The sequence below is a fragment of the Diceros bicornis genome, chromosome 31 (assembly GCF_020826845.1).
Source record: "Diceros bicornis minor isolate mBicDic1 chromosome 31, mDicBic1.mat.cur, whole genome shotgun sequence".
Classification (NCBI taxonomy): domain Eukaryota; kingdom Metazoa; phylum Chordata; class Mammalia; order Perissodactyla; family Rhinocerotidae; genus Diceros; species Diceros bicornis.
Window position 1 is genome coordinate 43,071,084 of NC_080770.1, and position 27,891 is coordinate 43,098,974.

General features: G+C 41.2%; 1 long non-coding RNA gene across 6 annotated transcripts; it reads right to left on the reverse strand.

Moving 5' to 3' along the window:
• Positions 1-279: 279 nt before the first annotated feature.
• LOC131395269 (uncharacterized) lies at positions 280-27,702 on the reverse strand. Of its 6 annotated transcripts, XR_009216342.1 has the most exons (4): positions 22,096-22,174; positions 19,951-20,046; positions 19,797-19,859; positions 280-354 (listed from the first exon to the last, which is right to left on the reverse strand). It is a non-coding gene; the product is annotated as an uncharacterized LOC131395269 (long non-coding RNA). The 6 variants fall into 6 exon arrangements; XR_009216341.1 differs by lacking the exons at positions 19,951-20,046; positions 22,096-22,174 and adding an exon at positions 27,329-27,702; XR_009216339.1 differs by lacking the exons at positions 19,951-20,046; positions 22,096-22,174 and adding an exon at positions 23,064-23,194.
• Between the last annotated feature and the right edge of the window lie 189 nt (positions 27,703-27,891).

Genomic DNA, 27,891 nt, shown 5'->3' on the forward strand with positions numbered 1-27,891 from the left:
AGGATGGCTGGTGGTTACATCTCCCTTGAGTGCCTCATTTGGTCAGTTTCAGGATGGCTGGTGGTTACATCTCCTTAACCTACAAAAGGAAAAGAAACAGCTTGGAATAACAGTTAATTGCTTCCAAACCCACCTTTGAGTTTCTCCAGGCACCTAGTCCCGGACATGGTCACTGAAGAGGGAGGGGCATTGCAGGGGGGAAGAAATGTGCAGGGGAAACTTCAGACTCTGCCCTCACCTTTCTGACGGACTGAACCACGCATGCGCAAGCCACTCGCTAACAAAAGATCTGAACTGAGGCTGGAGCTGCAGCCAGGAGCCAGTTTGCGGTTCAAGACCAGCTGAGATCACTACCTGCTGAACCAAGAGACAGTCATTGGTGGAAAATAGCAGAATCCAGAATTTCCACCACACCACATTCATAATGTCCAGGACACAGTGCAAAATCACCCAACATCCAAAAATCAAGTAAATGGGACACATTATTAAGAGAAAAGAGGATCAACTGAGATAGATCCCAAGATGACCCAGGTGTTGGAACTGGCAGATAAGGATTTTTCTTCACGTGCCATAAAGCTCGGTCATTAGGTGCATAAACAGCCTGTATTATGTCTTCTTGATAATGGACCCTTTTGTATTTCACAACGACCTCCTTTATTCCCGGTCATATTCACTGTGCCTGAAATCTGCTTTATCTAGTATTAGTATAGCTTCTCCAGCTTTCTTTCAACTAGTGTTAGCATGGCATGTTTTTCCAATCTCTCTATTTTTAATTTATTTGTGTTTTTATATTTAAAGTGGGTTTGGGGTAGGCAGCATATAGTTGAGTTTGCTTTCCTATTCAATCTGACAAATTATGCCTTTTAAATGGGGTTTTTAGACCACTGTCATCTAATGTTACTGCTGATAATAGTTAGATTTGAATCTATCCTGCGATTTGTTTCTTAGTTGACCAATCTGTTTTTTGTTTGCTTTTTCCTCTTAGACTGCTTTTTTTTGCATAATTTAAGTATTTTTTATGATTCCATTTAATCACCTTTTTTGGCTTATTCTGGATGAGTTTTGCTGTGTGTGTGCGTGAGTGTGCATGCCTTAGGGTTTACAGTACACATCTTTAACTTTTCACAGTTTATCTTCAAATAATATCAGACCACTTCATGACGCCTGAACAACCTCACAACAGTACTCTCCCACCCCCACTGCAGCCTCCGTGTCCATGTTGTCACACGTTTTATTCGACATGTTACATACCCCACAGAAAGTGCTCTCTATCCCTTTCTTCACATAAGGTTTCCATATTGTGTCATTTTCCTTCATCATCTCTCAGCGCTGATCCGCTGGTTACCGTGAATTATCTCAGCTCTTGTGTGTCTGAGAAAGTTGATAGTCTATCTTATTTGTACCCTTTGCTGCCAGGCATAGAATCATAAATTAGCAGCTTTTTTTCTCAATACTCTGAAGACCTTGCTTCACTCTGCTCTGGCCTCAGTTCCAGTGAGAGATCTGCCTTCATTCTAACCTTTGTTCCTCTGCACTCAGCAGGTCTTTCTATCTCCTGTCTGATTTCATGATTATCTTGTTATCACCCTATTTAAGCAATTTAATTATGATGTGTCTTCTTCATACGTCTTAGACTTGGGGTTCATTAAGTATCTTGGATATGTGGGTTTATAGTTTTTTTTTTTAATAAAATATGGAAAATTTTCAGTCATTATTTCCTCAAATTGTTTTTTCTGTTTTCTTCTCTTTCTCTTTCTGGGACTCTGATTACATATATTTTAGGCCATTTGAAGTTGTCCTGCAGTTAACTTTCTGTTCATTTTCTTTGGTCTATTTTCTCTCTGTATTTTATTTTGAATGGTTTCTATGGTATGTCTTCAAGTTCATTAATCTTTTGACGGATTTGCTCTTAATCTCATCTAGTAAGTTTTCATTACAGATGTTTAATTACAGACATTTCATCTCTAAAAGTTTTTGGGTCTTTTTCCTATCTTCCATATTTCTACTTAACATCATCAGCCTTTTCTTTTTTTTACTGAAGTATTGACATACAATATTATGATAGTTTCAGGTGCACCGCATAGTGATTTGACATTTATATACATTATAAAGTGATCACCATGATAAATCTAGTTCCATCTGTCACCAAAGTTATGACAATATTGTTGACTTTGTTCCCCATGATGTAATCCCATCCCCATGACTTATTCATTTTATGACTGGAAGTTTGTACCTCTTATCCCCTCACCTATTTCACCCACCCCCGACCCCCTACATTGTCAGTCTTGTCTCTAACTTCTTGAACATGTGGAATATGATGACAGTAATAACATCCCATCTTTGTCTATGAATTACGTCCTCTGTGCTATTTGTGGTCAGTATCAATTGAGTGATTTGTCTGCTCATTACATGATGTGTTTTTCTGCTTTTTTGCATACCAGGGAATTTCTGGTTGGCTGGTAGACATTGTGTATTTTTCCTTGTTGGAACCTGGATAGTTTGTACTCCTAAAAATATTCTTGAGCTGTTTCCTGGGACAGAGTTGTGTTACTTTGAAACAATTGGAAACATTCAGGCTGATTCTAAGCTTTGTCAGGTGGGATCTGAGTCACCTTTAGTCCAGGGCTGACTGTGTTCCACCACTGAGGCCACTCTGAATACTGGACACAATCTCCTGTGAGTTATGGGGCTTTCCTAAGCCATGTGTGGACTGGTTGAACCCAAACCATTCCTGTCTGTGTGAGCTCCAAGAATTATTTCCTCTAGTTTTTTGGTGTTTGATTCTGCAGTGTTGGGTAGTTTCCTCACATGGGTGCACTGGTCATGACTCAGTGGAAGATGCAGTGGGCCCACGGAGAATCTGTGAAGTTCTCTCTTGCTGCAGTTCTCACTTCTTGGGTGGTCTTCCGTATGTGCTCTAGTCACCTCAGCCTCCCAGGACACCCAGTGCCATCTCTTCAACTCAGGGAGAGCTCAGGGGTCCACCTGGGTTCTCCTTCCCTGTGCTGGAGCCTGGAATTCTCTCTCCAGGCAGCAGGGCCATCACAGGGCCCACCTTGTCAGTTCCAGGTCTCTCAGGGGTCACTGAACTCTGCTGCCTGAGACCCACTGTGTGAAAACTACTGTTTCATATATGTTCCCCAAAATTTTCAGTTGTTGTGGGAAGAAGGGTAAATTAGTTCCCTGTTATTTCATCTTGGCTGAAAACATAAGTATTAAACAAAGATTTTAAAGTGATTGTCATAACTATCCTACATGAAGGTAAACAAACATGCTTGTAGCAAATGAAAGAGTAGGAAATTTCAGCAGAAAAATTTAAAAAAGAAAATTTTAGAATTGAAAAATACAATATTAGAAATAAATTCTTTACATGGAATTTAAGTAGAGCAATAGAAATTAACATGGAAAATAGAAAGAAAAAAGGGTGGAAAAATAACAGAGCCTCAGTCACTCTTAAGTAAGATCAAACTTTAATATACATGTGGTCTGCTTCAAAGAAGGAATGGAGAGAGAGAATGTGCAGACAAAAATACTTGAAGAAATAGTGCCTGGAATTATCCAAGGATGGAAGATAGACATTTGCAAATATGATGCTCAACTAACACCAAGCAGAATGAAGACAGTCCCACATAGAGACACATCAGATCAAGCAGCTGGATACCAAGGCCGAAAAGCAAATGTTGGAAGCAACAGAGAAAAATGACACTTCACACAGAGGAGAATAATGATTTGATTAATAGCTGACTTCTCATCAGAAACTATGGGGACCAGAAGAGAATGAGAAAAGAGATTTAAAGTGTTGAGAGAGAGAGAAAAAAAGACCTGTCAATGCAGAATCGTATATCCAGCAAAAATATCCTTCGAAAATCACTGTTGAAAGACAGCATTTTCAGATTTAGAGAAACTAAGAGAAATTATTACCAGCAAATCTCTACAACAGAAGATGCTAAAGGAAATTCTTTAGGAGAAGGGAAATTATACCAGAAAAGGAATCTCAGATCCTCAGAATGGAATAAGTAGCTTCAGAAATGGTAAATATCTAGGTAAATGTCAAAGGCTACTCATTTTTTCTGCTTTCTCCTTCTAACTTTTGTATAATACACACAACTTACAGTAAAAACTGTAATATTATGGGGAGGGTAGAAGGATGAATAGGTGAGCATAGAGGGATTTTAGGGCAGTGAAACTATTCTGTATGACACAGTAATGGTGGATACATGTCATCAGACATCTGTCCAAACCCACAGAATGCACAACAGCGAGAATGAACCTGGTGTAAACTGTGGACTTTGGGTGATGATGACATGTCAGTGCAGGTTCGTCATCTGTAACAAATACACCATCCGATGGGCAAAGCTGATAGTGGGGGGGCTGTGCATATGGGAGCAGGGCATATATGTACCAAACACTCAATTTTGTTGGGAAACAAAAACTGCTCTAAAAAAATAAAGTCTTTGAAAAATGATAATATTTTCTTCTGAGGTTCATAAGATATGTAGATGCAGTACATACAGTTACTACAGCATAAAGGATGGGCGGGGTGGCCCAATATGGCTGCACTATTTCCATATTTTACCTGAAGTACTAAAATGTTCATTGTAAGTGGAAAAGGAAAAGTTAGAGATGGAGATTGTGAACCCTGGAGAAATGACTGAAAAAAAAAAAATAGCCAAGAGGACAAAAAATAAAACAATGTAATCCACCACATCACCAGAGTAAAGAAGAAAATCATGTGACATGCAGAAAATGCATTTGAAGAAATTCTACATCCATTTATAAAAGTCCAGGAAAGTAGAAGTAGAGGGAACTTCTCTAACTTGATACAAGGCGTCCCTGAGGACCTGCAGTCATCACAAACAGTGAGACTAAAGGCTTCCCCTGTAAGTCAGGATCAAGGCAGAGACATCCGCTCTCATTGTCCCCAGTCAACACCACACTGGATTCTTAGTTGGTGTGAAATAGCAAGAAAATCAAATAAAAGGCATACAGATTGGAAAGGAAGGAGTAAAACTGTCTTTTTTCACAGATGACATGACTGTCTACATAAAAAATCCTTAAGAATATAACAAAAAAAAAAGGCTACTGGAATTCATAAATGAGTGTAACAAGGTCATAGGATACAAAGTCAACATACGAAAATCATTTGTATTTCTATACAGTGGCAATAAATGATTGGAAATTGACATGTTTTTTCTTTTGCTTGAGGAAGATGGTCCCTGAGCTCACACCTGTGCCAATCTTCTTCTACTTTGTATGGGATGCTGCCACAGCATGGCTTGATGAGCAGTGTGTAGATCCATGCCCAGGATCTGAACCCGAGAACCCAGGGCCGTGGAAGTGAAGTATGCGAACTTAACAACTGCGCCACCAGGCTGGCCCCCAGAAATTGACATTTTAAAAGTGCAACTTACAATAGGAACAAAAATCATAACATATTTAGGAATAAATCCTATAATATGCCTGTAGAATCTCTATGCTGAAAACTACAAAACACTGATGGAAGAAGTAAAAGAAAACTTCAATAAGCAGGGAAATGGTCTTAGTCTATTCGGGCTGCTATAAAAAAACCCACAGACTGGATAGCTTATAAACAACAGACATTTATTTCCCACAGTTCTCGAGGCTGAGAGTCCAAGATCAAGGCGCCAGCACGGTCACATTCTGGTGACAGCCCGCTTCCTGGTTCATAGCTGGTGCCTTCTTGCTGTGTCCTCACATGGTGCAGGGGACAAGGGCTCTCTCTGGAGCCTCTTTTGTTATAAAGGCACTAATCTTGTTCATGAGGGCTCGACCCACATGACACAAGCACCTCCGAGAGGCCCCACCTTCTAACACTCTCAACCTTGGGGTTTAGGATTTCAACATGTGAATTTTGGGAGGACATAAGCATTCAGACCCCAGCAGAAATATACAGTGTTCGTGGATTGGAAGACTCAGTATTTTAAATATTAATTTTCCTTAAGTTGATCTATACCAATTACAATTCCAGCATATTTTTGGTAGAAACTATGAAGTTGATTCTACAATTTATTTGAGTAGGCAAAGTAATTAGAATAGCCAAAACAATTTTGAAAAAGAACAACAAAGTTGGAGGCCTTAAACTACCTGCTTTCCAGGCATATTATAACATTACGATAATCAATAGTGTGCTGGTGAACAAATAAACACACAGATCAGTGGAACAGAAGAGAGAATCCAGAAACAGAACCACACATGTATGAGCAATTGATATTTGACAAAGTTGCTAAAATAACTTAATGGAGAAAGAATGGTATTTTCAAAAAGAGGCACTGGAAAAATTGAATATTCATATGCAAAAATATCCACCATAATATATAACTCAAAACAAAACAAAACCCCAAAATCCTTGGACCCATGTCTCACACCACATACAAAAATTAACTCAAAGTGAATCATAGCAGTAAGTGTAAAATCTAAAACTATAAATCTTCTGGGAGAAAATATTCATGACCTTGGATTAGGCAAAGATTTCTCAGGTGTGAAACCAAAAGCACACCCATAACAAATTTTGTTTAGTTAAACTTTATCAAAACTAAGAACTACTTCTCTTCAAAAGACACTGTTGAGAGAAGGAAAACAAGTCAAAAACTGGGAGAAACCATTTCTGCAACACATATCTGTGAAGGCTTTTTATTCGGTGTATATGAAGAACTCTTAAATCTGAATAACAAAACAAACAACCTCGTAAAAAATTGGCAAAAGATTTGAAGAGGCACTTCAGCAAAAATGATACACAAATGGAATGAAAGTACAGGAAAAAATGCTCAACATCATCAGTCATCAGAGAAATTCAAATTAAAACCACAATGAGATACATGTGTGCACCTTTCAGAATGGCTTAAAAAATTAGCAACAATATCAAGTACTGGCAAGGATGCAGAGCAACCAGAATGCTCGTACACTCCTGCTGGGAAAGCAGAATGTTTCAGCCATATTGGAAAACATTTTGAGAGTTGCTTGTAAAGTTAAAGAAATGTTGACCATGTAATCTTTCTGATCCAGTAATCTTATTCTTGGATATATGTCAAAGAGAATCAAAATGTTACGTTCACACAAAAATCTGTATGTTGATGTTTATAGCAGACTTATTCACAATTTCCAAAAACTGGAAACAACCCAAACAGACAAACTGTAGATATAAATGTTCTTCAGCTAGTAAATAAGTGGCACATCCATCCAATGGAATATTATTCAGTAATGAAAAGGAATAAGTATTTTATATGTGAGACGAAATGGATGAATATCAAATACAATCTGCTAAGTAAAGAAGGTAAAGCTCAAAAAGTTGTTACATAGTGTGTGATCCCATCCCTGTGAGATTCAGGAAGAAGCAGAACTACTGATAGGGAGCAGATCAGTGTTGGCTAGTGGGGAGGAGGGGCTGCCACAAGGGGCAGACGGGGAATTTTGGGAGCAGGAGAGCTGTTTTCTGTCTTGATTTCTGTGGTGGTTTATGAATGTATGTGTTCATAACAAATAGTACTGTAAAATAAAAAAACTTGACTTTTATGGCATGTGAATCATGTCTCCATTACTTCCTTTGAAAAAACCAGTAGGAAAGTTTTAAAAAGACAAAGGGGAAAAAACTGGAGGAAACGAATAGAAAAAAGAAATAAAGTTACAGACCCAAAACTATGTCAATAGCTATTTATTTTTAATTTTATATATTTTTAATAAAAATTATATATTTTAAAGTATCCAATGCTGATTTGATGTACATATACGTAGTGAAATAACTACTGCAGTCAAGCTAATTGACACCTCATCTCCTCACACAGTTACCATTTTTTTGTGATGAGAGCACCCAGCTACTCTTTTAGTGGATCTCAAGTATTCAGCACAGTAGTATTAACTGTGGTCATCGTGCTGTACATTAGATCTCTGGACTTATTCAACCCGCGTCACTGCAGCTTTGTACCCCTGACCACCATCTCCCCCCCTCAACCCCAGCCCCTGGTAACCGTTCTAATCTCTGCTTCTATGAGTTCCACGTGTTTTTTTGTTTTTTTAGATTCCAATATAAGTGAGATTATACCATATTTGTCTTTCTCTGTCTGCCTTGTTTCGTTTAGCTTAATGTCCTCCAGGCTCGTCCGTGTTGTCACAAATGGCAGGATTTCCTTCTTTCTCATGATTGAATAATATTCTGTTGTGTATATGTACCACATCTTCTTTATCCATTCATCTGTCAATGGACACTGGGTTGTTTCCATATCTCGACTACTGTGATTAATGCTGCAGTGAACATGGGGGTGCAGATATCTCTTTGAAATACTGATTGCATTTCCTTTGGATATATCCCAGGAGTGGGACTGTTGGATCACGTGGTAGTTCTACTGTTAATTTTTTCCCTTACGTTCTTTTATTTATCATATATGTGCAGATCTGTTTTATGTACAATGATTGGTTCTATCAATCATACCAAGGTGTTCTATTGATACTATTGCTAATTTTTTGAGGAAGCTGCATACTGGTTTCCGCAGTGGCCACACCAATTTACATTTCCACTAATGGTGCACAAGGGTTCCCTTTTCTCCACATCCTCAACAAGACATGTTATTTTTTGTTTTTTTGATGATGGCCATTCTAACAGGTGTGAGGTGATATCTGATTGTGGTTTGGATTTGCATTTCCCTGATGACTAGTGATGTTGAGCACCTTTTCATGTATCTGTTGGCCATTCATATGTCTTCTTTTGAGAAATGTTTATTCATATCCTTTGCTCATTTTTCAGATGAGTTACTTGTTTCTTGCTATTGAGTTGTATGAGTTCTTTATATATTTTAGATATTAACCCCTCATCAGATTACAGTTTGCAAATATTTTCTCCCATTCTGTAAGTTGTCTTGTCACTCTGTTGATGATTTCCTTTGCTGTGCAGAAGCTTTTTAGTTTGAATGAATCCCATTAGTCTACTTTTACTTTTGTTGCCTCTGCTTTTGGGGTCATGTCCAAAAAAAGCATTGCCCAGACCAAACTCAAGTTTTTCTCCTATATTTTCTTCTAATAGTTTTATGATCTCAGGTCTTAAATTTAAGTCTTTAATCCATTTTGAGTTAATTTTTACATACAGAGTGAGGTAAGGGTTCAGTTCTTCCATGTGTGGAAAACCAGTTTTCCCAACACTATTTGTTGAAGAGACTATCCTTTCCCCATTGTGTATTCTTGACAACTTTGTCAAAGATCAATTTACCATAAATGCCATAAACTACCATAAATGGAGTTATTTCTGGGCTCTCTCTTCTGTTCCATCGGTCTGTGTGTCTGTTTTAATGCCGGTGCCATGCTGTTTTGATTACCATGGCTTTGTAGTATATATATATATATTTTGGTGAGGAAGATTAGCCCTGAGCTAACATCTGTTCCCATATTCCTCTATTTTTGGTATGTGGGGCACCACCACAGCATGGCTTGATGAGCAGTGTGTAGGTCCGCGCCCAGGATCTGAACCTGTGAACCCTGGGCCTCCGAAGTGGAGCAGGCGAACTTAACCACTATGCTACCGGGCTGGCCCCCATAGCTTTGTAGTATATTTTGAAGTCAGGAAGTGTGATGCCTCCAACTTTGTTCTTTTTGTTCAAGGCTGTTGCTGAACAACCTGTGCTTGAAACTCCTATCCCACCATCTTGTTTGCTCATCATTTTACACATTAGTGGACCGAAGAGTTCAGTTAAAGGCCGAGATTCTCGGGAGGGATATAAAAATAAGACCCAAATGTATACTATCTACAAAAATTGCACTTTAAATATAAAGGCACAGACAGTTTGAAATAAAATAAAAATAAAAATCACAACAATTGGAAATGCAGTAGAGTTGCCTCTTTATGCCTCTTTATGCAGATAGAATCATACATGAGGAAAAATCCGAAGAAACCCACAAACGGTTAGCACAGGTGCTGGAACAACTGGACACCCACATGCAAAAGCGTGAAGCTGGACCCTCACCTCACACCATCACACTCATTGAAAATGAGTTCAAAATGGATCCAAGGCCTACATATAAGAGCCAAAATTATAAAACTCATAGAAGAAAACATAGGAGTAAATCTTTGTGACTTGAATTTGGCAATGATTTCTTAGATATAACACCAAAAGCACAAGTAACAAAAGAAAAATTAGACAAATTGGACTTCAAAATGAAAAACTTTTGTGCATAAAAGGAGAATATTAAGAAGGAAAAAAGATAATCCACAATCCAAAATGGCAGAAAATATTTGCAAATCCCACATCTGATAAAGGTCTAGTGGCCACCAGGCCAGCCCCTCTGCCTGGCAGGATGCCCTGAGTGATAGAGGTCTCAACCCCACAGCACCTGGACACTGGTCATCTTCCGCATTGCCAAGGAGTGAGTGCTGGACTGTTCTGACTTATTCAGAAACAGTGACGGAGCCCAAATTCCTTTCACAATCACCCTAGAGGTCAACGGCTTCAGTCTGCTCCTAAAGAACACACGGTGTTTGCGAGTCTGAGAACCAAAAGAATTGTCTTCACTTTTCTGAAAAGTGTGTCTTATTATTTCACTTTAGTGACCATTTTCAAACTGGCTCCCAGTGGTGCCCTCCCACTTTGTTTATTTCTCTGAAAGTGGCCGTGGCGACTTGGCTGTTCTCTGTTCCCAACCCCCACGGTGTGACAAGGCCGATGACATCCGATTCCTGGGATCCTGACCTAGGTGGAGATTAACTCAGCCTCAGCCTGTGATGGGAAGTGATGGTCCCAGCTCTTCCTCTTCTCCCTCTCCTGTTCTCATCCTCCTGCTCTGCACAGTCTCAGAGTTGCCTGACATCACCACTGACAAGCCCTGCAGAGCCCAGAGATTTCTCTTTGAAGAAAAGAAAAACTCTGGAGAAATCAGAGGGATAAATAAGGAATGTACCCAATTCCTGCCTTGTCCTTCTCCCAGACTAATCCTGCTGATGGCCAAGAGGATGAACAATGAGAGAGAGTGGTTTCTCTCATTAGAATTTTAAAATCCTCCAAGTAATGGATCATTTTGGAGCATCCTGTGTTTTCCTGCTCGTCCCAAGAATATATTATTACTAAACTTGAATAATTTTAATGAGGGAAATTCTTTATCTCATAAAAATGCTGAGCAGGGGATCCATTTAAAAAAATGTTATCAAGGTAACATCAGGGCCCTTGGAGGGAGGGGTGCCCATGACCCTCCTCCAGCAGGGCGGGCCTTCTCAGGTGCGTCCCCCAACATGGGCGCACACACCACAGGATCCTAGTTTAGCCAGTGGCAGGCAGCCGGCTAGGGATATGGGGACAAGCGAAAACTGCTCACTCAGACTGGGACACCCCTGGGCTAAACTCAGGAGCAAGGTGTGATCCAGGCCTGTAGACCCACAAACCTCACCATGAGTTCTTTCCATCTGGATACAGCAGTGGAAAGGAGAAGGTGCTGGGTGGGGAAAAGCATTACGCTGAAAAGAGCTCCTGCCTCTGCCACCCGCCTGGAGTTTGGTCTCCAACAAGCATGGGTTTTCTCACCTTTAGAGAAACGAGGGGTGGAAGCCATCGAGTTTCCTCAAGTGCTTGAGGGGCCTCATTTTCAGAGCTGCTCAGCTCCCTTCCCTGCCCGCAGTGTGTCCACGGGACCCCAGCCCACGGCCCCTCCCTTCCGATCTTTCCCTTTGGAACCTTCAGATGTGCCCACTCAGGCACCTAGTGGTTTGGGGTCCTGAGCTGATGCAATTTTAATGAGTTTCCATCATTTTCAAAGGGAAAAATGGGAGGGAGGTGGCTTGTTACTGAGACAGATCGCAGCGCACCTGGAAGGACAGGACACTCATTTCCATTTACCTCGTCTGATGACCCTCCAGTTCCATCAGTGGTTGAGTGAACGCGGCCTGTTCTTCCCAATCGCGGTGCAAGTGTGTAATTTCTCCCAGTGGAATTTGATTTTAATGAGAGGCTAGCTCATAGGAGAGAGTCATTATTTAGATAGCATGCACGCGTCAGGTTAATTTTAAATCAGCTTTTAGGTCAATCTGTCTTAATTATTCCATTAACTGTTTTTGACTAGCAATTTCAATAATTGTTTTAGCATAATACTTGGCAGTGTAATTGCTTTTTGGAATCTGTTCATTGAGATGTCAGAGTCAGATCCGGGGCTCCGTCCCTGTGCCTGAGTTTGTGTTTGTGTGTGTGTGTGTGTGTGTGTACAAGCATGTGGGGGGTGCTTCCTCTGATTATTAATGAATGCATTTTCACGAGGCTTATTGATATCAGGGAGCCCTGCCTTTATTTTTAAAAAATTGTTAAATAAAATTTTAATGTTAGAATAGTTTTAGATTTACAGAAAATTGTGATGATAATACAGAGTTCCCATATACTTCACACCAAATTTTCCCTGTGATTAGCACCTTACATTAGTACGGCCCCTTTGTCACCATTAAAAAACAGTAGAAAAGATCAATGAAACAAAGAGCTGGTTCTTTGAGAAGATAAACAAAATTGACAAACCTTTAGCCAGACTTACTAAGGAAAAAGGAGACAAGGCTCAAATAAATAAAATTAGAAATGAAAGAGGAGAAATTACAATGGACACCACAGAAATACAAAGGATTATAAGAGAATACTATGAAAAACCATATGCCAACAAATTGGACATCTAGAAGAAATGGATACATTCTTAGACTCATACAACCTTCCAAAACTGAATCAAGAAGAAATAGAGAATCTGAACAGACAAATCACATGTAAAGAGATTGAAACAGTAATCAAAAACCTCCCAAAAAATAAAAGTCCAGGACCAGATGGCTTCTCTGGAGAATTTTACCAAACATTCAAAGAAGATTTAAAACCTATCTTTCTCAAACTATTCCAAAATAGAGGAAGATGGAACACTTTCTAACTCATTCTATGAGGCCAACATCACTCTGATACCAAAGCCAGGCAAGGACAATACAAAGAAGGAAAATTACAGGCCAATATCATTGAGGAACATAGATGCAAAAATCCTCAACAAAACATTGGCAAACCGAATCCAGCAATACATTAAAAAGATCACACACCATGATCGAGTGGGATTTATACCAGGGACACAGGGATGGTTCAACATCCGCAAATCAATCAACGTGATACACCACATTAACAAAACAAGGAATAAAAACCATATGATCATCTCAATAGATGCAGAGAAGGCTTTTGACAATATCAAACATCCCTTTATGATAAAAAGTCTCAACAAAATGGGTATAGAAGGAAAGTATCTCAACATAATAAAGGCCATATATGACAAACCCACAGCCAACATCATACTCAACGGGGAAAAACTGAAAGCCACCCTTCTGAGAACAGGGACAAGACAAGGGTGCCCACTCTCACCACTCTTATTCAACACAGTACTGGAGGTTCTGGCCAGAGCAATTAGGCAAGAAAAAGGAATAAAAGGAATCCAAATCGGCAATGAAGAAGTGAAACTCTCGCTGTTTGCAGATGACATGATTTTATATATAGAAAACCCTAAAGAATCCATCAGAAAACTACTAGAAATAATCAACAACGACAGCAAAGTTGCAAGGTACAAAATCAGCTTACAAAAATCAGTTGCATTTCTATACTCTAATAACGAACTGACAGAAAGAGAACTCAGGAATACAATCTCATTTACAATCGCAACAAAAAGAATAAAATTTGGCTTATTATGATTTCAATCTTCTGAAATTTATGGAGGCTTGCCTTGTTTCCCAACATATGGTCTATTCTCGAGAATGTTCCATGAGCACTTGAGAAGACTGTGTATTCTGCTGTGTTTGGATGGAGTGCTCTCTATACATCTATTAAGTCCATCTGGTCTAGTTTTTCATTTAAGTCCACTATTTCCTATTGACTTTCTGTCTGGATGACCTATCCATCGATGTAAGTGGGGTGTTAAGGTCCCCTACTATTATTGTGTTGTTGTTAATATCCCTTTGAGATTTGTTAATAGTTGCTGTATGTACTTTGGTGTTCCTCTGTTGGGTGAATATATATTTATAAGTGACATGCCTTCTTGGTGGAGTGACTCTTTTATCATTATATATTGCCCCTCTTTGTCTCTCATTACCTGTTTTATCTTGAAGTCTACTTTGTCTGATATAAGTATGGCAACAGCTGCTTTCTTTTATTTGCCATTAGCTTCGAGTATCATCTTCCATCCCTTCACTCGGAGCCTGTGTTTGTCTTTAGAGCTGAGATGTGTTTCCTGGAGGCAGCATATTGTGGGGTCTTGTTTTTTAATCCATCCCGCCACTCTGTGTCTTTTGATTGGAGAATTCAATCTATTTACATTTAGAGTTATTATTGATACATCAGGGCTTAATGCTACCAGTTTATCACCTATTTTCCGGTTCTTCTGCACTTCCTTTGTTTCTCGTCCTGTGTGTTTTGGACTACCAATTCAGTTTGGTAGTTCTCTATGATGGTTTTCTTAGTTTTCTCTTTATTTATCATACATGTCTGTGTTCTGATTATTTGCTTAGTAGTTACCATGAGGTTTGTATAAAAAATCACATAGATGAGATAGTCCGTTTTCTGATAGTCTCTTATTTCCTTAGACTAAGTCAATTCCATCCGTTTCCTCTTCCCCTTCTAAGTTATTATTGTCCCAACTTATTCCATCTTGTGTTATGGTTTGTGGTTCAAATGACAAGATTATATTTATTTTTGGTGTTTTCCTTCCCTTTATCTTTGCTGTTATAATTAAGTATTTGCTAACCTGTTCTGATAGAGAGCTTCAATTTTTCTGATTTTGTTTACCTATTTTTCTCCTTGCTCACGGATTTGTATCCCCCCCCCTTTTTTTTTTTCCAGGTACGAGGGCCTTCTTGAGCATTTCTTGTAGTGGGGGTCTTGTGGCAATGAACTCTCTTAGCTTTTGTTTATCTGGGAAAGTTTTTATTTCTCCATCATATCTGAAGGATATTTTTGCTGGATATTCTTGGCTGAAAGTTTTTGTCTTTCAGAATTTTGAATATATCATTCCACTCTCTCCTAGCCTGCAGAGTTTCTGCTGTGAAATCCGCTGAGAGCCTGATAGGAGTTCCTTTGTACCTTACTCTCTTCTGCCTTGCTGCCCTTAATATTTTTTCTTTGTCATTGACTTTTGCCAGCTTTACTATTACATGCCTTGGAGAGGTTTGGAAAAACTTCAAACTTCCCCAGGTTTGGACTGTTCTCAGTTATTATTTCTTTGAACAAGCTCTCTGCTCCTTTTTCCCCTCTCTTTTCCTTCTCAAATACCTATAATCCTTATGTTGCATTTCCTAAATGAGTCAGATATTTCTTGCAGAATTTCTTCTCTTTTTTTTAGTCTTAGTTCTGTCTTCTCCTCCATCTGGAGCATTTCTGCATTCCTATCCTCTAGATTTCTAATTCTATCCTCCATACTCTCAGCTCTGTTCTTTAAAGATTCCAGACTTTTCTTTATCTCCTCCATTGTGTTTTTCATCTCCAACATTTCTGACTGGCTTTCTTTATAGTTTCAATCTCTTTTGTGAAGAAGTTCCTCATTTCACTGAACTGTCTATCTGTATTTTCTTGTAACTCATAGAGCCTTTTTATGATAGCTATTTTGTGTTTTGTTTTTCTTTTGAGGAAGATTGTCCCTGAGATAACATCTGTTGCCATCTTCCTCTTTTTCTTTTTTATCGCCAAAGCCCCAGTACACAGTCATATATCCTAGTTGTAGGTCCTTCTAGTTCTTCTATGTGGCATGCAGCCTCATCACGTCTTGAGGAGCAGTGAGTAGGTCCGCGCCCAGGATACCTACTGGCGAACCCTGGGCCGCCAAAACAGAACGTGTGAACTTAACCGCTACTCCACTGGGCCAGCCCCCATGATAGCTATTTTGAATGCTCTGTCATTTAGATTATAGGTTTCTGTGCCTTCAGGATTGACTTCTGGGTGCTTGTCACTTTCCTTCTGGTCTTGATATTTAATATATTTTTTCACACTGTTGGACGGTGTGGATTTGTGTCTCCGCATGATAATATCTGGTTGCAGCTTCCAGCTGCCACCACTAGGTGGGGGTCAAGAGCTGTATATTCTGAGCCCACAGTGATCCATGGATACTTTGGCCGACTGGCTGTGCTGGAGCACTGGACAGGGGGAGGGATGCTTTCCTTTGCCTGCCCAATCCCAGGGGCTTCTCACTCTTCCTTTGCTATCTGCTCTCCTGGGGTGCTAGCTTGATGAAGATACCCCTCAACAGTTCAGTCACCTCTGTGTGGGGGTTTCCCATGGGCTGTGAGCGAACTTGGAGAGTCACAATTTTCCCACAGAGGGCCGCCTCTCCCCCTCTCTCTGCAAGCCATGCGGTCCCGAGGTCACTGCCATTGGGGAGCAAGAGGAGCTCTCCTTACCTCCTTCCACTTCCTCCGGGGGGGTGTCCAGCACCTCCACGTTCAGATGTATAGCTGGGTGGGTCTCTCAGATGTCTTTTGTGTTGTGTGAGTGTCCTCTTTTGGTATATGAATGTCCTTTTTGTTGTATCTTAGTGGGGAGAGTCTAAGGGGAGAGCTTGCTCCATCATGATGCTGACGTCACCTCCCAAATATTTTATAATAATATATGGACCGTAACTTTACTCAAATTGTGAAAAAACCTTTAGAGACTGTCATCAAAAGTGTAATGCTGGATAGCTCAAGTTGTGCAGCCCATTCTTCTCAAAGAACCAACACTGCTAATTCTAGCTCTTTCTCCTTTACAAGTATTTAAATCATAAAAGAGTACCCGGTATGTAGCATTTCTATTCTTGGCTCAATAAATTATTCAACATTCTTTTAGCAAGCAAAAATAAGTTAAATACCACAAAAATGTTCACCCTCAAAACACAGATTTGCAAAGATACTGGAGACGTCCAAAATTAACCAACAGGCTACCCCTGGGCCAATAATTTTTAAAAACTTCCTTACCATGCTAATACTGTGCTTTAATCTTGGTTGGCTGTTCCCATTTTTCCTTCTGAACAAAAAACCTGAGACTGGTTTTACTGCTGCCCATATCTGCCATTTTCGACACAAGCGACAGTAATGGAGGAAGACCCAAACTATCTTTCACATGCAGGCACTTGGTAAAGCTGCCAGGGGTGGCCAGTGTCCACCTGGAACAGGTACAATAGTAACCATGCCTTCTCCATCCAAATTCTAGTTTCATTCTTGCCTCCACAATAACCTTCAAAGCTGACCACGTAAGCAACTCATCCATGCATCCGTGCAATCATTCATATATTCAGGGCTCTGAATATGAATACGAAAGCCACTCAGCTAGGGTCAACAGGGAAAACAATCAGGTAAGTACAATACCTGTCAGGGACCCTGACAGACTGGACACCCTAACCTAGCAGAAGGACTCAAGGAGGATTTCACAGTGGAAATTACTTTTCAGCTAAGACCTGAAGGATGGGTAAGAGTTAACCCAAAATTGGGGAAAGCAAGAGAAAAAGACAAGGGGAGAACATTCAGGCAGGGGAACTAGCATGTTAGAAGGCTCAAAAGTAATAAATAAGAATAACGATGATATTGACAAAAATAGTGATGAATAATAAATTATTGACTCTCTGGGTCAGACACTGCTTTAAGGTTCTATATGTATTAACTTATTAAGTTCTCATAAATATCCTTATCCCCATTTGACAGATGAAGAAATGGACGCACAGAAAGTTGAAGTAATCATCCCAAGGTCACAGGGCGAAGAGGTAGTGGGACTTGGACTGAACCGAGGCGCCTGAAGACAGAGCCTACCTGCTTACACTGTGCTACAAAAGATCTGGTCATGCTTCAGAAACTGGAATTTTGGTCCATGAAGAATTTTAGGGGGAGGCTGGCAAGGGTGGTGATGATGAGAATTAAACAGGGGCAGATAATGGAGGGTCTGGGAAGCCCCTGTACCAGACACCTCTCATGTCCTCCTCACATCCTCCTGGCCCACCTTTTCTTCTACCAGCCACAGCTGCAGCAACCTGCTGTATGCAGTGAACCTGGCAGCACCTGCCTCAGGTGCATCAGGTGCTACCAGGGCTGCAGCACGGAAAGCCTGGATGTGAGGAGTCAACACCTCCTGGGACAGCCCTGACCAACAGGGGTCAGGAACCAGTAGGTAAACAGCCCCCTCTTCCTTGCCTTCAGTGGACACTTGTGGGGAGAAGAGGGGCAGACTACATGGCTCCTCTGAAAACCTGGAGGGATGGAACCCTAGGTTCCCACAGCAGTGATCAGCTCCTACTTCATTCTGCCCAGCCCTCCTCTTCAGTTTTAGGTGACTACTTCCTACAAATTACCACCTACACGCAAACCCTCCTCTCATACTCTGCCTTCCGTGGGGAACCAGATTGAAACAGCCATGTTAGAGAGTTTAGATTTTATCCTTCGGGCAGTCAAAGACAGCATATTTTTGGCAAATCATACCTTCTCTCTTCCAGGAAGCAACAAGAGGCTGAGCGAGGGGAACAAACTCAGCAAAATGATGGCTTGGTAAAGGTTCCCATTCTTCTCTCACCTCACCCCTCCCACCACCATTACACCAGGAAGCCACCCAAGAACAGGGTGCAGGAAAAGTCTATACCCTGTCTTCTGCTCCTTTAGCCAGAGGCTAGAAAAATGGCAGCTGCCCTGGACTCCTTCAGCCTGGGGCCCACTTCTGAGGCCACGGCATCTACAACACTGCTACTTCTTCCACCATCTCACTGGCTCTTCTCGTCTCCTCTAGACCTACTAGAGACATATGGCTACCTGACTGGTACCTTTGGAGGGACACTAAATCTTAAAACCAAAGAATAAGCTTGAAGATGAGGAAATAAATGGAATAGATAGATGATTTGGTTTTAAAATATTCTTGGCTTCTCTCTCTTCTGGATGAGATGTTTTCATTTCTCACTCATATTATGATGTAAATAAATCACAGATTAAATGCTATAATAGCCAGAAATTTTTCATATGAACAATATTGGAGGTAACACCATACATCTGGCTTAAGGATGAAGTTCAGTTTCTATAAAATAGAATTAAAAATATTAACATTTTGCTCTTAATATTAGATTAAGTAACATAAAAAGGATAACGTATATTATCCACTGCTCATAGTAATTTTAACTGTCATTATCATATATCCAGGAATAAGTGAGACACCATGTAACCCTGCCTACAACAGTTTGTTGAAGGGCCAGCTACAGCAATTACGCCTTAATCAATACACAGGCTCAAGGTGTTTAAATTGTGGCCAAAAAGAAAGAAAGACTATAAGGCGTCCTTTTTTTTTTTCTTCAAATTTTCTTCTTTAAATTTATTTATTTAATTAATTAATTTTTATCCCCAAAGCCCCAGTACATAGCTGTATATCCTAGTTGTAGGTCCTTCTAGTTCTTCTGTGTGGGATGCTGCCTCAGCATGGCTTAACGAGCCATGCGTAGGTAGGTCTGCCCCCAGGATCTGAACCAGCAAACCCCGGGCTGCCGCAGCGGAGCACGGAAACTCAACCACTACGCCACTGGGCCGGCCTATAATCCATCTTATTCTTAAGACATTTAAGCAAAATAGATTCCTGAGATAACACAAATACTGAATGATGAAAAGAAGATAATTTTTATCTTATACTAATTTTAACCAAATTTATTCTTACATTTGACAGTGATTATACTAAATTGCAATGTTTAGGTGAAACTGCTACACATTAGAAATAAGAGAATGGTAAAAGTACTGTAACTATGGTATTTGTAACATATATTAGGGTTAAATTTTTATTGACTAACATATGCAAATTGGTTTAAAAACTGTTACCGCTGTCCTTTCTTACCTGCATATGTCAGATTGATTATGTTCATAAAGTTTCTTTTCCAGGTCCAATCTCTTCTTTTCACTATAATACAGAAAGAAAATGTTTTATGAATAATTACACTGATAAGTAATAGGCAGTTGGATTTAGAACATGATCTCCTTTGAAATCACACCTTTGTAAGAATGCTTCTCTGGCCTCTCTCAGAAGCAGAAAATGCCAGCTGCGTTTGAAACTCAAGACAAAAATACTTAGCAGTCATCACGGAAGTCTAAAAAGCAAAAAGGACACTGAAATGAAGCAAAAACAAGATTCTCAAAGTAAATGGGGAAATGCAGTAAGAAAAGGCTGGGAAGCAGGTTCAATCACTCAGCAAGTATTTCTTGAGTGCCATGATGAGCCAGGCACAGTTCTAGGTCTGGAGACTAATCCGGTGTACACCAACCAAGACCCCTACCCTCAGGCAGCTGACATTCTAGGGGGAAGGAGAGACAATACACAAGATAAATATGTAAAATATGATATGGCCAGACTTCTCTGAGATGGTGACAGTTGAGCGATGGGGATCCCACCAGGTCTAGACACAATGCCTCCACAAATCCACCCTAGATTGAAGACTGGTGGCTTGCTCTGTTCCCAACTAGACACGCCTGGGCAGAGCCAAGTAGCTGAGTTAGGAAGAGGTCTCTGAAAAGTAGACCTGCCCTCACTCACATTTAATGAAGACTAGGCCCCCTAACACTATTACTTCAAATTTGGGGGGATTTCTTTTTACAACTTTGTAACATCGCCGTGATTTGTCACTGACTGCTATCCTGTGATGATCAGGTGAGTGCTGGCAGTCAGCTAGAGGACAGAGCTTACCCTGCACACCCAGCCTGGGCAAGAGGTAGGGGAAACTGGGCAGCAGGGGTGGTAGCAGCCAAAACCAAGGGGCTAGGGGTAAAACTGCTAAATGAGAAGCCATCTCAGTGCCAAAAAGAGTCCTTGGGAAGTTTAGCCACAGAGGGCCCCGCTCAACCACCACCAAAGTACCAGCTTCAATCCCATCTAACTGAAGCCAAACTGCGAATCTAAGTTAACAAGAACTAAAGGCCAAAAGAGAAATCACATAATGTCTGAGAGAAAAATGCTAAAGAAAAGACTGAATCAACGACAAGGAGTCCAACAGAAGGTGAGCCTAGCTTGGCCCCTGAGGGACAGGGGCTGAGCCCACATTCCATTTGTGAGCTCTTAATTATTAGTTTCTGTTTTCCTTCAGAGAAAAAAAAAAGCCCAAAAGTTACTCTGTTAGCTAAATTATAGGTTAAGTAAATTTCTTTGCTTAGCATAATCTAGAATGGAAACCATCATTTAACCAAAATTCTTTTAATGGGAAAATGGGGTCCAAAATCCAAACACTGAATCTTTGCTTGGGGAATAATCTCTTCCTCAGTTGGGGTATGCCTACGCTAAAAAAAAAAAGGAAAAATAAAAAAAAAATATATTACAGAAACACAAATTTTTAATCTAATAGCTTCACACAGATCTTTATTTTCTCATTAAGAAGATTGAACTCAGAAGAGAAGTGAAAGAAACATGGTATAATTGCTTCCATGTTAGAAATTTTTATTTGTCACTTTCCTCCCTTCTAAGGTTCAGTGATCAATAGGATACTTAGTTCATGAAAAACAAATGTCCGGACAGAGTGAGCAATTCATCACTAAATTATGAGACAGACCCTTAAAGGCATCTATGACCTTGTGCCTCTGATGTCATGCTTTACTTCTGTGGAATTTCTGCCAAGAAAGCATGACTGGAATCTGGTCATGAAGAAACATCAGATGAACCCAGCTTGAGGCTCACTCTCCAGAATGAAAGCTGTTCTCTAGGAAACTGTCAGGAACATGAAAGGCAGGGAAAGGCTGAGGAATAGGTACAGATGGGGAGAGACTGAAGAGACATGGCAAATGGGTTCACAGATGGACTCCTGGACCAGACGATAAAAAAGACAGTGCTAGGACAGTTGGTGAAATTTGACTGGGGTCTGTGGATTGGTATATCAGCATTGATTTCCTGACTGGGAGGGTTATATGGTGATCACAGACAGAGCATCCTTGCTTTTTGGAACTATGCACTGGAGTGCTTAGGAGTGATGGGGCACCAGTTCTCAAATGGTTCAGAAAAGATTAATAATTTTAGATAGAAAGAGAAAGAGAAAATATAACAAAATGTTAAGAGTTGAGGAATCTGGGTGAGGGAAATATTAGAGGTCTTTGCCCTCTACTTGCAACTTTTCTGTAAGCTTGAACTCATTTCAAAATAATTGTTAACAATTTACCTCTGACTTCTAGTGAAGAAGGACCACAGTCTCTTTGGGAATCCACCACCTCACGAGCAGCAAGTTCTTTTTAATAATAAAGAACATAAAACTTCTTTGTTCTTGCTCTATCTCCAGTAGGGACAGACTGGTCAAACTTCTTCTCTAGCATGACACTTCCTACACTGAAAAACCACAAACACCTCTTGGCCTTCTATTCCAGGCAAAATGATGCTACTCTAATTCACTCTTCATCACAGGCCCATTTTCTAACCTCATCATCCATGCAGCAGTGCCTCTGAGTGCTGTCTTTCATATGTTTTAAATTTAAGACTTAAAACAAGATATCTACCCCAATAAAAACCCAGAGAAAGGATTATTGGGAGGATCACCTTGCAATTCCTACGGATTAAATCTCTGTTTCAGAATCTTTGAAACATCCAGCCCCGGGATATGTACCCACTGCCAATGGTTTCAGGCACCTGCACCCCTCACTCGGACCTTTCGAAGTTTTACACAGCTGGGTGGTCCTTAAAGTGTAGTATGTGGTTTAGTTTCCTCCTTTTAAGCCACCTGTTATTCAGTTTTTGTATCAATATCATCTTCAGCTTTACTCAACTAATACCTCAGCATCAATTTCTGGACCTTTACGATATCTCACCCTGAATCAATACTGGTATTGAAAACACTGGGGCTGGTTAATGGGCCTTTTAAACAGATGTTTTTATATAATTGTAAGTGTCAACTCCACTTACATGTTTCTACCACACTTGTGGCACTATATGCACTGTACAGAGTCATTCCATCAGGCTCTTGTAGATTCAACAACATTCCCACAATGCAAAGAAAACACTGATACAAAAAGGAAAAAATTCAGAATATAAAATTACATCTATGTGTGACTACAGCTAAGACAATCTGGGCTAGAAACACACCAAGTACAAGGGAAAAGCCCAGTTATTAGACCAGCTAACATTGCAATGACCCACCTCTAAGAGGGCTGAGAAAGGGCAGGTTGTTTTTCTCTCTCACTCCCAGGAAATCTGTGGACTGATAAAGCAGCTGTGACTACCCAAGGTCGTAGCCTGTAAATTTCTGGAGCTTCAGGAGACAATGGTCCTTGTGGTCAGCGGGATTGGTTACGAAAAACAGGTACATTCAAACACTCCAATAGGGTACAGACAATGATATTCATTATCTGTTGCTTCACAAAACTACAGCTTTCAACTTTTTTACTTTGAGGCTCTTTATTTACTAGAGAAAAAAAAAATCTGTGGCCGTACTTTACATATTAGTCAAGGCCTCTCATTTCTGTGAAGAACCAAGGTTCAGAGAGGCTGAACGACCTGCTCAAGGTCACACAACAGTTCACAGACTGGAACCCAGGTTTCCATGTTTCTACCGCACTTTTCTGTGTATCCAAAATTATTCGCCTCTGTACTTATTAACTACGCATTAGAGTTAGTCATGGACTTTTAAAATGAAAAATGAGTATACACAGCAACAGATCTGTACTGATTTAAAAATAAAACCAACCTCCAAAGGCAGAACCATGAATAGGCTATAAAATTTGACTCAAATTCCTTATACAATTTCAACAGCCTCACCTTGCTTAATAGTTAAAGCATTAAGTGTTAAACATTAAATAATAATCATTACACAGTTATTATACCATAAGGACTATAAACAGCCAGGTGTTCCTAGCACAGGAAGCAAAAATGATAACTCACAATGAACTTAGTTCAAAAAGAATGCCATTTGAACCAGTGACATTTTAAAATTTAGAACTTGGGCTAAGAGATACAAATAACTAAAGGCCTGGGGTAACTAAGCTATTATTCTAAGAGAACAGAGTCAAAAAGCAGTTAAAAAAAAAACAACTCAAAAAACGAACACACACACAGTACAGAGAACAGATTGGTGGTTACCAGAGCGGAAGAGAAGTGTCGGGAGGGTGAAAGGGGTAAAGCAGGACATGTGTACAGTGACGGATGGAAACTAGACTTTGGGTGGTGAACACGATGGACTCCATACAGAAGTCGAAATATAATGATATACACCTGAAATTTATATAATGTTACGAACCAACGTGACCTCAATAAAAATAAATTAGTAAAATGTAAAGAAAAAAATTACACCCACACCCAGAGGTGAATTTGCTTTATTATTTGTTTGTTTGCTTTTTAACTTGGAGCTGGACTTCAGTATAAGATTTCACTTTGGGGATGGGACAATAGCTTAAATTGGTTTGAATCTATAAACCAAACTTTAGTTTTTCAAAATGGTTAAGGAACCTTGGAGCAGAATTGAAATTTTAAAATTTATTTTAGGGGCTGGCCTGGTGGCGCAAGCTGTTAAATGCGCACGCTCCGCTGCGCCGGCCCAGGGTTCGTGGGTTCGGATCCCGGACGCGCACTGACGCATTGCTTGTCAAGCCATGCTGTGGTGGCGCCCCATATAAAGTGGAGGAAGATGGGCACAGATGTTAGCCCAGGGCCAGTCTTCCTCAGCAAAAAGAGGAGGATTGGCAGATGTTAGCTCAGGGCTGATCTTCACACACACACACAAAAAATTATTTTATTATTCTTATTGTTCTTCCCCCTGGTGATTTCTTTTAATGTATTTAATCTTATATAATGGGTTTTTTTTTGTGTGTGTGTGTGAGGAAGATCAGCCCTGAGCTAACATCCATGCTAATACTCTTCTTTTTGCTGAGGAAGACTGGCTGTGAGCTAACATCTATTGCCAATCCTCCTCCTTTTTTTTTTCTCCCCAAAGCACCAGTAGATAGTTGTATGTCATAGCCGCACATCCTTCTAGTTGCTGTATGTGGGACGTGGCCTCAGCATGGCCAGAGAAGTGGTGTGTCGGTGCACGCCCGGAATCCGAACCCCGGCCGCCAGTAGCGGAGGGCACGCACTTAACCGCTAAGCCATGGGGCTGGCCCCAATGGTTTCATTTTAAACACAACCTAACAAACAACATTAAAGAAACTGGGTTTTTTTTCTTTAAAAAAAAGCAGTTTAAGTGTACTGATGCACAGAGCAATGTCTTGTCTTTTAATTATCAAGTATATGCAGACACAATATCATCTTTGAAATATCACACTGTCCACTCTTCCTGGTTGACTGGAACGTGGTCATTATTTAGTGGCAATGTGTGGCTAATGTTCTATACAAGACATTTATACCTCCTGGACATTAGCTGGTTGACTTGGGATTTCTTCCATTCCTTTAACAAACATATATCAAGCCCCTCCTCCACCTAAGGTACTCTATTATCAGCTAAAGCTTCAGCTAGATATGGTTTCTGAGCTCCTGGAATTCTCCATCTAGGCAGGGAGCAAGTCACTCAAGCCACTATCTAGAGTCCTTTAAGAATGCCGACGTTGCATGAGTTAGGGAACAGGCTGATCAATACTTAGTGCAGGGAAGCCACTGAAGGAAGTGATTTTTCAAAAGCTGGAGTTGAGGAGGTTCCTGGGGTGGGTGAGTGGCGCTATGTCAGAAAGAAAATAGGATGTAGAAAAAGATTAAAGAGTAAAATATGGTGAGGACAATTAAGGAGGCCTGTTGTAGATGCTCTAAAAATATTTGACAAAAATTAAATCTAGCATAAAACCAATATAATTCCTTCCTTTTCAAAACCACTTACTTCTGCCTTTACCTTACACGTAACTATTGTTGTCATTTTAGCATTGTTACACACACACAGCTCTCTTCACTAAAATGATTTTGTAACTTTAACACTCATTAAACCTTTTGTTTATCAAGAGATCCAAACATCTATTTCCTTTCTTGTCAACTAATGAGATTTCCAACACCAATTAATTTAGCAGCTAAATAATAGTTCCAACAACTTATCTTTTATGTGGTTATTTATAGCAAAGTGCTTTTTAATTTTCTTTCTGTATGTGCTCTTAGATCTAGCTGTCTTCAGCGGTTCTCATCTTTCATGTCTTAATCAAGGTATCACGCATACTCCAGAAGCTGGACTTCTCTGTCTGGAAATTTCATCCCTTCGCTGGAACTATGGCCCTCAGAAAGTCTCCCGCATTTAAATAGGGCATATGTTTAACAAACACACACACACTCACCTGCCTGTGTTCCTGGACCTGTCACCACTGATGCAGTGCAGCTGTCAGGGTGGGATGACAATTTGAAGAGACTGCGGAGGGGGCGTGTAGAGGGAACGAGAGAAATTCACGAGGCTTGACTGAGAGTGACAGGCAGGAGAACTCCTACTCCCCCTTCCGGGCAAATTCAGCGACGCGGCCACGTCCTCCAGCGGGAGATCTCCAACAAGGGGGTCTCTCCGGTAAACTCTGTCCTCCAGGCCCCAGTGGGAGCTTGGGGGCCGTCGCGGGCGGACCCAGGCCCAGGGGAACCACGGGCGGGGCGAGTGGGAAGGACAGAGGGCAGGGCACCAGCCGACCCTGGGCGCCGGCCGATTCCCGCCCCCGCCTCGGGTAGGCCGTACCTGTCCCGCAGCCCGCGCTGGAGGCGGCCCAGCCTCTCCTAGGAGTCGGGGCTCGCCAGGGGCGCGGACCGAGCGGAGGCCTGGCGCATGCCACCGCCGCCACGCTCGCCCCGCGCCGCCTCGGGCCAGCGCGCGGAGCCGAAGGGCGGGTTGTCGGGGGCGACGGCCCCACCATGCACCGCGGGTGAACACGGCGCCCCGACGCCGTGCAGGGGGCGGGACGGGGCGCCGTGAATGGGCGGGGCCGACGGCCGTGGAGGGGCGGGGCCCGTGGAGGGGCGGGGCGGAGGCGGGGTGTCGTGGGAGAGGTTGACAGCCGCCTTGGGGGGAGCCGGCCCAGGCTGCACGCTGCGGGATGGGCAGGGGTCCTTGGGGGTTGGGTGCCCAGGGCTCTCTGCCCGAGACTGGCGTCTTCCTTCTCCCTAACCGTTCAGAACTCTCACGGGACAGACCCTGGTCCTCCTCCAGGCGGAGCCGTTCTCTGAGGGTCAGTCAGAAGCCCACTCCTGATCCCCACCATGGGTAAAGGATGGAGCGTGGCTGGGAGCAAGTCACGTGATCAGTTTTTGTCCTGGCATGAAACTACATTAATTTTGCAAGACGCATTCTCTTTCCCTCCTGCCACCTCTCCCTCTCTTCTTCCCAGGATATGCTGAGTGCCACGCACTGTGCTAAGCTTGGTTTCCTACCAGCACTTAAAAGCAAAGAAAACACCACAAAAAAGACAAAATTCTCAGCAACTGTGTTCAGCCCTGACAGCAGAACAATCCCTTACCTGTAAATCCGTGCTGACCATAAGGATGTGGTTAATGCTGTAGGTCACATTACTAGTTGGTGAGGAGAGGAAAGTTGCTAACAAGTTGCTTGCAAAACAGACATTTGTTTGTGCAGATATAGAATCCTGCAGCAGGGACTTGAGCCAGGCTGCCTAGACTCAAATCCCCTCTTCCACTGCCCAACTGTGTGACCAAGTGCAGGTCACCCTCCTGAAGCCCAGGGTTCCTTATTTGTAAAACCGGGAAGATGGTTACTGCAGGGCCTAGCTATGCCATTGCTATAAAGATTAGATCTGTTAACGTGTGTAAGTGTTTAGAAGAGGGCCCAGCACATAGGAAGCATCAGTTTTTATCAACATCATCACCAACTTGGAGGAAAAGCTTCCTGAAGAAAGACAACCGTACTCCAAAACCTGCAGGGCAGAAAAAAAGAAATTATAGTTTCTTTAGTCTCTTATTCTTCATTTCTTTTGGTTTCTTTGCTCAGTCATTAATTTCACTTACTTGCAAGGTGTGACTTAAACTAGTAAATCAATCATTAGCAAGAGAGATGGACTACTCA